Source organism: Zingiber officinale, chromosome 5B (genome assembly GCF_018446385.1).
Source record: "Zingiber officinale cultivar Zhangliang chromosome 5B, Zo_v1.1, whole genome shotgun sequence".
Lineage (NCBI taxonomy): Eukaryota > Viridiplantae > Streptophyta > Magnoliopsida > Zingiberales > Zingiberaceae > Zingiber > Zingiber officinale.
In genome coordinates, this window is record NC_055995.1 from 115,344,712 (window position 1) to 115,361,024 (window position 16,313).

The 16,313-nt window shown below is 35.9% G+C and overlaps 1 pseudogene; it reads left to right on the forward strand.

Annotated features, from left to right (window-relative positions):
* The first annotated feature begins 68 nt into the window (after positions 1-68).
* LOC121986943 lies at positions 69-9,342 on the forward strand (annotated as a pseudogene).
* The last annotated feature ends 6,971 nt before the right edge of the window (positions 9,343-16,313 follow it).

A 16,313-nucleotide genomic window follows, 5' to 3' on the forward strand; every position in this document is an offset into this window, starting at 1 on the left:
ACTAGTGCTCGTACTCGTGATTCACTTTCTTCCTGATATATCTCAACATTGTATCTTTCTAGTATAGCATGGCAGTAAGGAAGTATTTATATTGCATTTTGGTTTTTTTGGTTGGTTAAATGATGTAGTCCAGTTTTTCTTTCTAGGTCTAAGATTTTGTTTCTATTTCTTTTGTTTCTGAAAAGTCTTGGACCAATTGCCTTCTGCATTATATAGAGCCTAGTGGACCTGCAACAAATCAATCAAGCAAAGAAGAGGCTGATTCCCGCTCGATATTTGTTGGCAATGTGAGTTTTTCAGCTGTATTTGTTATATGATTGTGTTTGTGCTTTTAGTTCTCTGTTGTCTAATTGTTGCTACTGGTTTACTGTGGGCATCACATGATATTTGCATATAATTTGATATTGTTGTCGTCTATATCTTGGATTGTTTCTTAGTGGACCCTTGAGCCTTATTTATCCATAATTCTATGGACTAATCAAATTAGTTAAATTCACAATGTTTATTTTTCAGGTTACTGAATATTTTTCCTATATCTACAAATGTTGTCTTAGGGACCTCTATTTAGATACACTACTTCAAACTGTAATGATGTTGCTGTGGATGTTAGATTCTGGTATTATTTGGCATATTAATGCTTTGATTTACCTTCCCTCTTTTTCTTTTTTGGTGCCGTATTACTTAAATGTGGTACATGCAAAGAGTGACTACTATAATGTTCAAGTTCTCAAAACTGTGTTTGTGCTCATTAGAAGTTTGATAATTTGTAGTAACATTCACTACAACAAAATTGTTAAAAGACAACACCATAAAGACAACGGTTTTAGAAGAAACTGTTGTTAATTTGATAAAAGACAACGGTTTTTAGCAAAACCGTTGTCTTTGAGCGCCTGAAAAAAATAAAAGACAACAGTTTTATAAAAACCGTTGTTGTTGAGCGACTTTTTGTAAAATCAACAACACCTTTTACAACAGTTTTCTAAAATTGTTGTCTTTAAACATTTTTTTAGGGGTCAAAGACAACAGTTTTAATAAACCGTTGTCTTTGACTTTATTCTTTCGCCGTTTTCCCCCTTCGTCGTTTTTGTTGTAGCAGTGGTCGAAAAATTTTTGGCGCACTATTTTCCCCCCTTAGCCTACCTGAACCCTAAACCTCTCTCCTCGTATGATCTTTCTCTCATATGGCTCTAGGCATTGCCTCTGCCTCGGCCGCGTCCCGACCCTTGTCGTCTCCTCCCCCAATGCTGCCCGGGATGTCCTCCGCACCCACGATCACATCTGTGCCAGCCGCTCCTCCACCACCGTCACCTGCATCCTCCTCGATGGTTGCAGCGACATGGCCTTCGCCCCCTACGGTGATGAGTGGAGGCAACGCCGATAGATATGCACCCTCCACCTACTGAGCCCCAAGATGGTACAGTCCTACGCTCTGGTTCGCGAGCAGGAGGTGGCCACCATGGTTGCCGCCATCTGCTCCCGTGGATCGGCAGCGGAGATCGACATGTCCCCCGTCCGACATGTCCCCCGTCCTGTTTGCCTTCTCCAACGACATCCTGTGTCGGATAGTCACGGGGAAGAAGTTCGAAGGGAAGAAAGGGTTGCTCTCGAAGCTCATCTCAGAGAACTCGGTGCTGCTGGCCAAGATTTATCTCGGGGATTACCTCCCGTGGCTCGGTTGGGTGGATTGGTTGCTCGGCAAGGTGGCGCGAGTGAAGAAGAACCATAAGAGGTGGGACGATCTGCTGGATCAGGTTATCAAGGAACATGAAGAGCGAGTGTCATCGCATGATGAGAAAGATTTCGTAGATGTTTTGATCTCCCTTCAGAAGGATCCCGTGTTGGAATCCATCCTCACTCCGGAAGTCATCAAGGCGCTTCTTCAGGTAGATTAATTCTTCCTCTGCTCAACTTCCACAGCAAATAGGTCGAATAGCTGAACCGTATGAGGACATTCCCTAATACATTTTTAGGGAATTTCTTCTTGTGAGACAATTATTTTTTCAAAACAATCTTAAAAACTTTATTGACTTGGACTAGTGGTTTTAATGTTCAGAGGTTATATATGGAAAATTGTTCAATAAAGTATAGAAACGCAGTGGTGTTATTTTGGTCTGTGGTAGATCAGCATCGACACTACATCTCCATATATAAATGTATTGTCTAAGTTCCAATATGAATGGTTATATCACACTTTATACGGTGCAAAAGTAATTTAGATTTACTCTTTATTTGTATTACATTTGCTGATTTCTTAAATTTACATCACCAAAAGATTAGAGCTTGGAATTCCAGAATTCACAAGTGCAAGGACGGAAGTTGTTTATATATGGTTATCCTTTTAGAGTATCTAGTAAGTCATTTCCTTATCTGATCTCCGAGCAACCATTGAGAAGAGTACAATACTGTGGAACGCTTTAATCTTCTATGAGATGTTGTACTTGATTTGTACTAACCACTCAAATTCATTGAACCTAACTCTTTGAAGCAAAAAACACTACAACTATGTAGGATTCTTAGCATATATGATCCTTGTGAGATAAATGAATTATCTTTCATACAGTTAATTATCATATATGTATGCTAGTTAACCACAATTTGGCTTGGAATACAGGTGGAAATTCCAGCCTCTGCATATTTCTTTTGTATTTCTTCTGTTGCAGCAACAGTCTTCTTTTGTATCGTGTATTCTAGTATATTTTCGGTCCTAAATTTTGCCCAGTAATTCCTGCCTCTGCGTTTCTATACTTTATTGAACAATTCCCATTCCAATAAGGAATTAACTAAAAGAACAATCCATTCCATTCAATTCCAAGTTCATCCCCCATTGGAATCTTTCACCATCCTTGGGATCGCAAAACCCCACATCCATGCCTTGCTAGTTTCCTCCCGTCTGAACTCCCTGCCTTTGACACCTTCCTTACACACATTGCTTCTCTAGTCGATAACAACAAAAGGAAATTGGAGCTACAGGAAGGCAACAAGTTTTGTTTTAATTTTTTTTATTTCTATTATTGTTTTTGTTTATGGTGGTGCACCTATCACAGGGAGTGGCTAATGTGTTGAAGTTGCTTCCTTTTCTGTATTTTTTTTGTTTTTCTTCTCCTCATGTGCCTTTCTTATTGAAGGTGTACCTGCCCGTTTTCTTCGGTGTGGTTGGTAGTCCAGCCAGGAAGGGAAGTTTTGGAGAGAAGCTGAGTTCGGTTGGGGACTGGAAATTGGAAAAGGGATTTCTTTTAGCTAGGTGCATAATACCATTCTAATGCAGTGGGACTGCTTTGGTAGAAGTAGCATCAGGGGCACTAATGGTGAAGGGTGAATGCTGGCGTGTTTGCCAGGAAATATTGTAGAACAAATTAAAGGAGGTAAGTATTTTGCTAAACCCTAATCTAATTTCTGGCCCGAGTGTTCTGGTTCTATTTCGGATTTTGTAGTTGCAGGAAGAGAAATATGTCAGCAAAGTTTCTATAAGCATTTGCTGCTGATCATGACAATCCAGAGTTGCAGAGGCAAATAGGGTGCATGACTGGAATCTTCCAAATGTTCGACCGACAACAAATTCTCACTGGAAGGCGTTTGAATGTTAGTAGTGGCCACAACCACAAAACTCTCCCTTCCGGTAACATTTTTTCCCTTCCCTTCCATTGTTTGATACAGTTTGTTTCAAAAACTGAGACTACTGTTACTTAGAATTCATAAGTCTTCCCATAAAGAAGACATTATAGATGTCTTCTTGTTTATACTACTGTTACTTAGTATTCATAAGTCTTCCTAAAAACTTTATTGTTTTAAAAATATTATTATCTTTCTTATTTATTGAATATAGATGTCTCTACTATTATGACTGTGTGTCCTGGACTAGTGGTTGGCTTTCTACTTGCAAATCAAAATGTCAAGGATGCATACCAACTGGACTGGAACAAGGTGATTAAGAATTTGTTCTTTATTTTTATTTTTTAGGTTATTGAATGCCTATATATAATATACCTATTGAGGCAACTTGTTTTAGCTTGCTTGTTTCATTCTTCATATTATGTCTACTAAGATTATTTTTTCACTGTTTGTTGTTGCTAGGCTAGAAGAGCTTTGAAAATTCGAGAGTGAAGACAACTCATACAAATCAAGAATTTAAAATCATTGGGATAAGTGGCAAGCCTTGCAAAGATGAAATGTGAGTTTTTCCCAATTGTGTTATTTCATTATTTGTCAGCATTTTGCAATCAATTGGCTTATAAGAATTTTTGAACCATATGCAATGAAGCATTATTTTAAAAACTAGGAGAAGCTGCTTTTATATACCAAATCGCTGTAATGAAGAATTTTTGAACCATATGTAATGAAGCATTTCACTACAAAGATATACCAAATCACTATCAACATTTCAATGAGCTTCCTTGGTGGAAAAGTCAAGGTTGAAGCCTCAACAACGAATGAGTGTCCTCAGTGAGGTATGTGCCGATCTTTAAGATTGGTTTTGTTGGTATGACCTGTATGCTATTTTTTTCATGCTTATCCTTGGATGATAGGCTTTGAGGTTCAATAATTATGATCCTGACCCACTCCTACATGCATGTGGCGTTAGCATTGTCACTGCTTTTACTCAAATAGGAGGCATAGTATTACATCCTCCCCGGGTATGGTTTTATGTTTTGTATTTATACTTTTACGTATTATTTGAGGTTATTTATGACAACTAAAACAAATGTTGCAGCTCAGAGTTGGCAATGGAGAGGACTTTATTCCATCAAGGGAGAGATGGAATTTTAACCAAAAGGTGTGTTTTTTTTCTTTCAATGAGTTTATTCTTTAAATTGTTAGGACCCTTGTATTGAAAAATCTGGACTGTGATTTCACTTGGAGGTCTGACTATTCTTTTCAAGTTAAACTTTTGAAAATTCTCCCTTTTGGCTATATGAACCGGGATCATATAATATAAGTCTCCCTTTTGTCTTGTCTTTTGCTTTTAAGAAAACAAATGATTCATCCAAGGGACCTATCTTAAATGCTTTTGAGATATACAAGTATATGGAGATAAATTATGGATCCCTAGACGGTAAGTAAATAAATATCTTGTTAATTTGGTAATCTAGAGCAACACTGTTTTCTTTTAGAGTGTATCCTTTATACCTCTTTTCTCTTCAGCACTGACCATGGAAAGCTTTGTATCACATTACCCAAAAGAAGTTTGGGCACAAGAAGGTGGAGATCCATGCTTACCAGCTCCATGGTCATGGGTTCAATGTAATTCAGATCCGCAACCACAAATTGTTTCAATGTACTGAATGCTTCTCTAACTCTCATTGGTCTTTGTCATGTTTGCTTTGCTTTCCCATGCATGATTTCCAGTTTCTCTAGCTGACCTATGAATTGTTGCTAATGTACAAATTTTAGCTATCTTCTCGCCGCGTGAACTAATGAATAGATTCGTATAATGAACAGTAGACTATCAGGGAGAAATTTGACGGGGAATATACCTGCAGAGCTTGCTAGTTTAACTGGCCTAGTCGAATTGTAAGTTAGAATCTACTTCTGTTCCAAGTCAATTTATTTCATTCGGCACAACTATTGATGGATTTAATGATTCCTTGTCACTGTGTCAAATTCAAATATTTCAGATGGCTTGATGGAAACGTGCTTTGTGGCCATATACCTGCTCTCGGTGCATGCTTAAGTCTTAGAAACATGTAATATATAAATATTGCTGGTTTATATATCAAACACTTAATCATTCGCTAGACTTTTTGAATTGTTTTTTTGCAGTCACCTTGAGAACAATAAGTTAACTGGTGATCTATCATTTTTGGATGGCCTATCAAATTTACAAGAACTGTATGTCCTTTCTTGCCATTATATTGTCATTTAACGAACATCAATGTTTGCCCAAATTTGTTCTCTTTTAACGTTTGGCTTTGTCTAGCACCAACTCCAACATGAAGTAACTATTGAGCTTGCAGGTACGTGCAGAACAATATGCTGTCCGGAACAGTACCTGGTCATCTTCTTGGCAAAAATATAGTTTTCACGTGGGTATTTCTTATTAGATTGTGTTGAATATCTCTTTAAGTCCTACTTTCCAATGAAATTACAATTATCAAACTTGGGTATGCTATTTTGAGGCGTATCCCCAAGAAACTTAGACTATTTTCAAGAGAAGGTAGGTACGACTCAATACAACTGACTAACTTTTGTCTGAAACATGTATATGAATTAAAGATATTGTTTTTTCATTTGCAGATGATCTTCCACCTCCCCAACCATTCCAAGAGTTAAGTGCTTCTTTCGGAGGATTTGGCATTGAAACAGCACATAGATATTGGTTATCTGAAATCAACAATGCCACAGAAAACTTTGCTAAAAAAGTTGGTTCTGGGAGCTATGGGACAGTGTATTATGGAAAGTTGAAAAACGGAAAAGAAATTGCCGTCAAAGTTCAAACCAATGATTCTTGTCAGGGAAACAGACAGTTCTCAAGTGAGGTAGCCGTTTACATAGCTTTGGGTAAAAGGGTTACTCTTAATTGCTTAGATGATTGCTTAGCCAAACCAAAAAGATATGCTTAAGGTTCTTCATAAAGTGTGTTTATGGTAGCTTGCTGAAGGATTGCACTAAGTTATTATTGCACCAGTTTGACCAATAAAATTTGTTCCAGGTTTCTCTACTTTCAAGAATACATCACAGAAATCTGGTTGAATTTCTCGGTTACTGCCAGCAAGAAGGCAAAAGCATTCTTGTATATGAGTTTATGCATAATGGAGCACTGAAAGAGCATCTTCATGGTAAGCATCATTCTGTTATGTTTCATATTTATCTAAGTTAAGAGTAATTAGTTGGTTCTGGGTATTCGCAGGCTCCTTGTCTCAGGAATGTCCCATCAGTTGGATAAACAAACTTAACTCTTTGTATAAATCCTTTCACACTTGATACGCATATTGGTGTAATAAGCAAACTTAACTCTTTGTATAAACATGTCAAAGGTCCAGTAGCTCTTGACATATTACAACCTCTAATGTTGGTGATAAAAATATATACTGGAGACTAGCTAGACTTGTTGTTGAATTGGATTAAAATCATGTGATTTTTATTTTCACAGGAAGTAAAAGGGTGTTATATACTTAGCCAGTTTTGGTACTTTAATCACAGGAATTACACAAGTAGAGAAGATTTGATCCAACAAAACAATATACTTTGGCATATATATGTGTGATATATTGTTATGGGTACTATTTAGTTTTGTAAAGTTTGGTGATGTTTGGATGTTGATGTTTGGTACTTTAATGATGTTTGGATTGTAGGTTCTTGATCAATGATATTTTGTAGATAACTTGAACTGAAAGTGAGTTATGCAGTAATTTTAATTTGTGCCTAGAAAGAAGTATTGTTATCATATTCAGTTGTGTACAGCGTCTTTGTCATTATCATCTTTATGCCATTTACTCCTGGGAAATGACTTAACTTGCAATCATATGCTATTTACCTCAGGGAAAAGATAATGATCCCGTACCCAGAAAGGAGAAGAAAAGAGAAGCTAGGAGGGAGGAGAAACCAGAAAAGGCTGCAGTTATTGATATGGTGTTTAGAAGATGCACAGGCTGTTTAGAAGATGCACAGGTACAGAAGACTTGATCCAACAAAATAAGATATTTTGGATTTTATATATATGTGTGATATATTGTTATGGGTACTATTTTGTTTTGTAAACTTTTGTGATGTTTAAATGTTGATGTTTTGTACTTTAATGATGTTTGGATGATGATGTTTGGTACTTTAATGAAATTTGCATTGTAAATATTGATTATGTTTGGATTGTAGGTTTTTTATCAATGAAATTTGCACTAGATGATTTGCACTGGATGAAATTTGCACTGGATGATGATGTTTTTTATAAACTGTTGAGTAGGAAAAGATTAATAAATTTTTTATTTATTGTCAACATGTTGTATATTGTACCCAAAGACATCAGTTTAAATATGTCAAACTGTTGTCAATGGCGTTAAAAGACAACAGTGAAAAATCATTGTCAAACTGATGTTAATTAACATTGTTCGCTAAAAAGACAACGATTTTTAACCGTTGTCAAACCGATGTCATTGGCAAAAAAGACAACGGTTTTTAGCCGTTGTTGTAGACAGTTCAAAACTATTGTTGAAGAGCCTAGGCATACGCTCAAAGACAACGGTGAAAAACTGTTGTCTTTGAAGGAAAAGACAACAGTTTTTCACCGTTGTAAAAAATGTTGTCTTTGCCTTCAAAGACAACGGTTAAAAACTGTTGTCTTTTGCCACCCCTTTTAACAACACGGCCTTTAACAACAGTTCAAAATGGCCTACGACAATGGTGAAAAACCGTTGTTGTTTGACTTTTTTCTTGTAGTGATTGTTATGGTTTGGCTGAATTTAAGTGGTTCAAAGATTAAAATTTGGTACTATTGTCCTTGTACCAGACATCTTCAATTCGTCTTTATAGTAGATCCATACAAAAGTTATGTCCTATAAGATTGTACATAGTAACATTGAACTCCAGTTACCGTTAGCTTGTACTTGAAAAAATTACCAAAGAAAAAAAGGGAAAAAGATTATTTAAAACAAAGAATTATTTGAAATATATATATATATATATATATATATATATATAGATGGCCAAGTTACTGAGGATTCTTGACTTGCACCTTATTAGAATTTTGTAATATATAGTCTATGCTAAGGCTATCTTTTTTGTTTGATACTTGTTCCAAATTGGATAGGGTTGTTGTCTTCTATTAGAGAATTTTGGTTTCTTATTCTTAGCATCAACAGTCACACTGTAACTATTTGTCAATGATTGTTATGTTTTATACATATAGAATTCTTCTGAAACCTCTAACAGCAAGTGATTTAGTAGCAACATCTTGAGTTGGGAAAGCCACTGCTAGATTGATACTCATGTTGATATTTCTATTGAACTGAAGGTTGATTATCCTTGCACTCCTGAAGAGGTTCAACAACATTTTCAGTCGTGTGGTACTGTTCATAGAGTCACCATTCTCAATGACAGAAACGGTCAGCCAAAGGGTTTTGCTTATGTCGAATTCTTGGAAGTTGAGGCAGTCCAAGAAGCCTTTCGGTTGCATGAATCTGAGCTTCATGGTCGTCCAATCAAGGTTTGTCTGTTTAATCTCAAGTATTTTTCTTACTAGCACACTTTTAAATTCTTATTAACAGCAACGTTGGTTTTTCTAACAACAAGATGAATGCTTTGTTTCAGGTTGCCGCCAAACGAACCAACGTTCCAAGGCTGAAGTAGTTCCGTCCTCCACGACATAATCCCTACCCGATGTATCCATATAGTAGGCCTCACATGCCATCCTGATGTCGGGGTTTGTGGACAAAGAAGCAGTCGCAGTTACCCGTGTGTCTTGGAAGGCAACTTTCTATAATGGACCAAGCTCTACGGACTTCATAAATGTCCATGACATTTTTCTTGAATGTGATCATGATTCAGTAAGCTTCCAGAAGATAATATAGTGTTGTTTGATCAAAGATTTTGATGCATTACTTTTACTGCCTTTGTTTAGATCATATACCTTGGGAAGTCTGTTGAACCAACAATATATGATCTTTTGGGTGATCAAGAGGTTTGTAATCTGGAATTTTCTGAAAACTTTTTAATATCTTCTTTTTGCTATGCTTCTTGGTTATTTTGGAATCTTTCTGCCACAATTTTGCAATGCAAGGTTGAAATCTTCTTGTTGAAAAATGGAAAACCATCATGGACGAAGAAGAAGTTTCTTTGCTCCAAAGTCAGGTCTGTCTTCATTGCTATCGCATACAACTCATGCAGAAGTGTGAATTAATTTTTTGTGTATTGTGGTTGATATAATTTTCCTGTTCATGTTGGGTTAGGTTATATTTTTCTTTGCCAACCATTTTTTGGACCTCAGAGATATATTGTATATTTTCTATGACAATCTTGCCAAAAGATAAGGGTCCTGGTATAATGAAGCTTGATGTCAATTGGTATTTAGCCAATAAATTAAAAATGCCATTAGATTCAATTCACTCTAAATTTATGCTTGTGTATGGTTGACTCTGATGAGATTTAGCAAATTGATGACTTTTTAAATATCTTTGATGTCCATATGACAGCAGTTTAACAATTATACTGCTTGTTTTGGGTGGTACAACAACTTATCTCGGTATTTGTGTCTTTAATCTGTATGTGCAGTTTTCAGATATTAGAAATTTTGGTTCAGATTATAGCATCTCGACATGTGAAGGATGACAAAAAAGCCATCGTTTTTGTAGATTGCTGCCCTGATTGTAAGACCGTTGATGTTTCTGCTGAAATTTCTTGGAATGATTACTTGTAGTCTATAGCTAGTTGATGATCTTTCAACTTTACAGATAGAGGCTCCTTTCGAGCGAATGGAAAATGCTGCTAGAACAGTCCGCTGGGTTGAACTACCTAAGATATCAAATGCATTTCAGAATGCACACAATAAGCTTTCGTCTGGTTCGGTGCTCTTTGATCATGACTCCTTGCTCTCTTTTGACTAGGCCTTTCCTTGCTTCTAAGTTTCGCGAGCAACAATCGTCAACACATTGCATCTGCTTATTTTTTTATTTGTATTGGGATAAATTTTATTTGAATATGAGACATGTTTTTTATTTTGTGATTGTAATTCTTGTATAAGCAACATTTTGAATGATATTAATGTGGGGAATATTCTTTCTTGATTATGATTCTTTATTATACATTTAAATTGAAATCTGATATATTGGTATTAAAAGATAATAATTTAAAAGACAACAGTTTAAAATTGTTATTGTTGTCTATCACACTCAAAGACAACGGTTAAAAACTGTTGTCGTAGCCCCAAAACTGATTGTAACTGGCAGTAAAAATGCTCTAAATAACAACGATTTTAAACCGTTGTCTTTTCATTCAAAGACAACGGTTTAAAACTGTTGCAAAACTGTTGTCTTTTCATTCAAAGACAACGGTTTAAAACCGTTGTCGTAGAACCCCCACTTTTAACAACACTGCCAATTACAACGATTTTAAAGGGCCCACGACAACGGTTTTTAACCGTTGTCTTTTAATATTTTTGTTGTAGTGTCTACATGTTTTAAAAGAAAGAGATTAATTTTAAAACTTTCCCTTATTGCCATGTACAATAGGAAATTTAGAAAAGAGAGATTTTAATTGTTGTTAAAATTTCCTTTTTTAAAGGGAGGCTACAAATAAGGAAGTTTTAATTATGTTTAAAACTTTCCTTCTTTGCCATGACCAAGGATTATAAAAGAGAATGAGAGGTTGCTTCATGAGATAACACAACCTATTCTCTCCTCTCTTTTCCTTGGTGTGGTCGGCCCCTTCCTCCCTCTCTCTTCCTTAGGCCGACGGCACACCTTCCTTCTTCTTTTCTTTTCTTCTTTCTAAGGTCGGCATCCATATTCCTTGGTGGCCGAAACTTGAAGGAAAAAGGAGAAGACTCTACATAGGTGGCCGGTTACTAGAAGGAGAAGAAAGGAAGAAAGTTTCCTATTTTGACGTCCTTTGGTGGCTCAAGAGTCTTGGAGGAAAAGAAGGAGCTTGGGTGGATTTCATCTTAGTAGATCGTCGCTCACACAATGTCCAAGAGAATGAAAGGAATACAACAGAAGATCAAGAGGTCTATAAGCTACAAGGAAAGGTATAACTAGTTATTTGTTTCCGCATTATAACTAGTTCATGTTCTTTGTATAGATCTTGAAAAACCAAACACAAGAGGCTATTGATTTTATGTTGTCATTTTTGTTATCGATTTTGTGTTTCGATTTTATGTTTCGATATTGTGCTTCTATTGAGGTCTCTGTAGTTAAACCTAATTTACTGTAAGAAGTTAAATATCCGATTTCTTTAAAAGGCTTTGTCTAGGAAGTGGTGGATGATCCTATATCCAAGAAGGCATAGTGTCTCGCTATGTTTAACCTGGAAGCTAATCTTTGAAATAGATATTTGATTAACTTCTGTAATATAGTTTAACTTAGGAAGATCACATCGGTTAAACTTGGAGTAAAAATGTTAAGTATCGTTTCCAATCCAAGTTTAACTTCTGAAGGACAATTTGGATTAATAATGTTAAGCATCATTTGCAATCTAAATTGAACTTCAGTAGAGCACATGGGTAGCTAGGAAAAGTTCAATTCTTGTACAAAATTTTTGTACAGGGGAACTAGAGTGGTATTTCGAATAGCAACCAACACGCCTACCTTCGAGTCGTGCGCGATTTGGGACAGGAGAAGAAGATCGCGTGCGCCTTAACTTGGAGTCGTGCCTACCTTGGAGTCCTGCGCGATTTGGGTTTGGAGAAGAAGATCTCATGCGCGATTTGGGACTGGAGAAGAAGATCGCATCGCGTGCGTGATTTGGGAACAGAGACGCGTCGGGTGGAATTTGGGAGAAATCGTAAAGGGTTAGGGTTTTTAATGAATTAAAATAAAGTATTTTTCTAATTACTTAATATATTTTTTTCAAATTATAGAATTTATAAATGGATTTTTTTCTATTTAAAATATTTTTAAATAGATTTATAAACAAATAAAATTTTGTATCAAATTTCGTTGTTATACCGTATTTATTTTTATTTATAAAAAATTATTTATAAATTTTGTTACTAATTTATTTTAAATTTTGTTTTAAATTTTTTTTCTATATTATTTTTATTAAAAAATGAAACAGATTAATAATTCCATAGCAAATCCATTAATAATTTACTAAAATTTAAAACGGATCTTATTTCCGTTTTAAAAATCTGTTTCTAAAACCTGTTTTCTTGTAGTGTGATCTGCAAACAAACTCATCCGATGTGGAAGAAGGAACTTAAAGCCAACGCGCAAGTTTGAATGCATCACTTACAAATCAGTAATGGAGGCGGTGGAATTTAAACAAATAATTCCTCTCCCACTTAGTTATTTAAAATCGAGAAATTTTAACATGCACACACATCACAACACACATCACAGCACATAAACACAGCATATAAAAGCAATAAATATGAAAATTAAAATGTTCAACTATTATGGCCTCATCCAACGCTGTCCTCCAATATACCACCAATGGATCAAGTCGTTGCGTATGCCACTAATGGGTCATGTCGTCACGTCTATCTTACTTCCTTTTCCACTATGCCTCTGGTCCTCAAATAGCACCATGCCTTGCAAGGATACGATCCGCGACAAAAATAAAATTTTACATTTATCGATCCTATATTCCATAAGGGAATGTACATGTAATCTAGATCGAATAGAATGTAAAACAACAATAATAATAATACGGCAACCGACCATATTTAATTATTACAATCATGCACACACAACAACCTCGACATACCCAAGGGTTCCAATCACACACAAGCATACAAAAGCCATAATAGTTGGATCTAGGATGCCTGCAACCACAGAGTTAATCTCTCTAACACATCCTACTATTATCCGGCCTAAACTTATGTATGAGCAGTGCATAATTTAACCGAAAACCAAACATACAGAGGTAGAAAACTAGCTCTGATACTAATTGTTGGGTGCTACTTGAAATACCGTTCCGTTTCCCCTGTAAAAAAAATTTATACAAACACAGAACTTTTCCTAGCAACCCATGTGCTCTTCAGAAGTTAAACTTGGATTGGAAATGAAACTAAACATTTTTATTCCAAGTTCGTTCTTCAAAGTTAAACTTGGATTGGAAATTAAACTTAACATTTTTACTCCAAGTTCAACCCTTGTGTTCTTCAGAAGTTAAACCATATTACAGAAGTTGATTAAATATCTATTTCAAGGATTGGCTTCCAGGTCGTTGGCGAGGCACTAGGCCTTCTTTGTTATGGTATCATCCACCACTTCCTAGACAAAGTCTCTCAAAGAAATTGAATATTTAAACTTCTCACAAAAATCTTAGGTTTAACTACAGAGACCTCAATTAAAGCACAAGATCGAAAGACAGAATCAGAACACAAAATTAAAAATACAAAATCGCTAGCCTCTTGTGTTGGTATTTCAGGATCCATACAAAGAAAACAAAACTAGTTGTGCTGCGGAATAAATAACTAGTTGTACCTTTTTTCGTAGACAAAGACCTCTTGATCTTCTGTCATATTACTCTTCTTTTCTTGGGCGTCGTGTGAGCGACGATCTACCAAGACAAAAACACCCGAACCCTTTTTGTTTCCAAGCCGCCTACCACAAAAAGATACAAAGAAAGGAACACCTCCTTCTTCTTCTCCTCCAAACCGCCGACCACCAAGGTGCTTTGTCTTTTCATTTTCTTTTCCTCCAAGCTCCGGCCACCAAGAGGAGATGGGGCTCCGGCCCTAGAGGGAAGAAAAGGTAAGAAGAAAAGAAGTGGGGCGCCGACCCTAGAGGAAAGAAAAGAAAGAATGGGGCATCGGCCTTAAGAGAAAGGAGAGGGTTTTTGGTTATGGAGAAAAATTAATCAATTAAGTTTATCAATTCTTAATTGATTAATTTTTTGACACAACTCTTCTCCTTTTATAACCCTTTGCCCCAGATAAAAAAGGAGAAAAAGTAATAGATTTTTATTTAGAAAAAATCTCTAGAAAAGAATTAACATAATTATTTTTAGAAAAATTTCTTAAGAAAGAATTAGTATAATTCCTTTTAGTAAATTTCTAAGAAAGAATCAACATAATTCTTTTTAGAAAAATCTCTAGGAAAGAATTAACATAATTCTTTTTAGAAAAATTTCTCAGGAAAGAATTAATGTAATTCTTTTAGAAAATTTCTAAGAAAAAATCAACGTAATTCTTTTTAGAAAAATCTCTAATTCTGTTGAGAAAAAAATCTCCCCCTTTTTTTTCTTTTCTTTTTATTTTCTTTTTCTTTTGGTTTGGTCGGCCCCTTGCTTGGGCACCAAGCAAGGCTTGGACGTCCCCTTTCTTGGGTAGGTTGTAAGGCTTGGCCAGTCCCTTGCTTGGGCACCAAGCAAGGATGTAGCCAGCCCCTATCTTGGATAGGAAGCAAAACCAAAACGGGTGAATGCGAGACTTTATAAAAGCTACAACAGGGACCGAGAGGAGGAATTGGTTTTGACCTCTTGACAGACTTGAGTTTCCTGTGTTCGACCCGAACACCCAATTCAAGTTCATCAATAATAACTCATACCACTAAAGAGTTATTATTGAACTTTCGCACCAATCCCATATTATATTATGAGTTGCTTCTTATCATGAGTGTGTTAGTCTCCCTGTGTTTAAGATATCGTATGCCCGTTAATTAAATGAGTTACTGATAACTCACTTAATTAATATCTAGCTCCAAGAATGGTACCACTCAACGTTATTATCATATTGGACTAAGTCCACCTGCAAGGTTTACATGATAATCCTTATGAGCTCCTCAAGGGGACATCATCAACCTAGATTACTAGGACACAGTTTCCTTTTATAATCAACAATACACTATATAAATAATATTATTTCTCAACTTATCGGGCCTATTGATTTAACTGAATGAATCTCACCCTTTGATAAATTAAAAAAATAAATACTAAGTATATGTGTTTGTTATTATATCAGGATTAAGAGTACGCACATCCATAATAACAGAGGTTTTATTCTTTTATGCAGTCAGTATAAAAAGAAACAACCTCAAATGACCCTACTCAATACACGCATAGTGTACTAGTGTAATTTTATAGTCAAGATAAACTAATACCAAATTACACTACAACCATTCCAATGGTTTGTCCCAATCCATCTTGGTTGTGAGCTACTATTTATAATTTATAAGGAACTAGTAACATTGTTTTCTGTGTGACACCACACACCATGTTATCTACAATATAAATTAAATGGACAACTGCATTTAACTAAATGTAGACATTTGACCAATGTGATTCTCATTTCAAAATAAATGTTCATACAAAAAGTTAGGCTTTTAGTATACATCCTAATAATCTCCCACTTATACTAAAAGACTATGCTGCCATATATGTTGTCATACATTTGATTCTCATCCCCTCAACATGGCCATCAAAAGCTCTCGCCGGAAAGGTCTTAGTGAAAGGATCTGCCAGGTTATTTGTTGATGCGATCTTGGCGACAACAACTTCTCCTCACTTTACGATATCTCGTATCAGGTGGTACTTGCGCTCAATGTGTTTACTTGCCTTATGGACTCGTGGTTCCTTTGAGTTTGCTACTGCACCACTATTATTACAATAAATTGTGATAATTTTGGGCAAACCAGGAATCACATCTAAGTCCATCAAGAAGTTTCTGAGCCATACTGCTTCTTTGGCTACCTCAGAGGTTGCCACATACTCACCTTCCATGGTGGAGT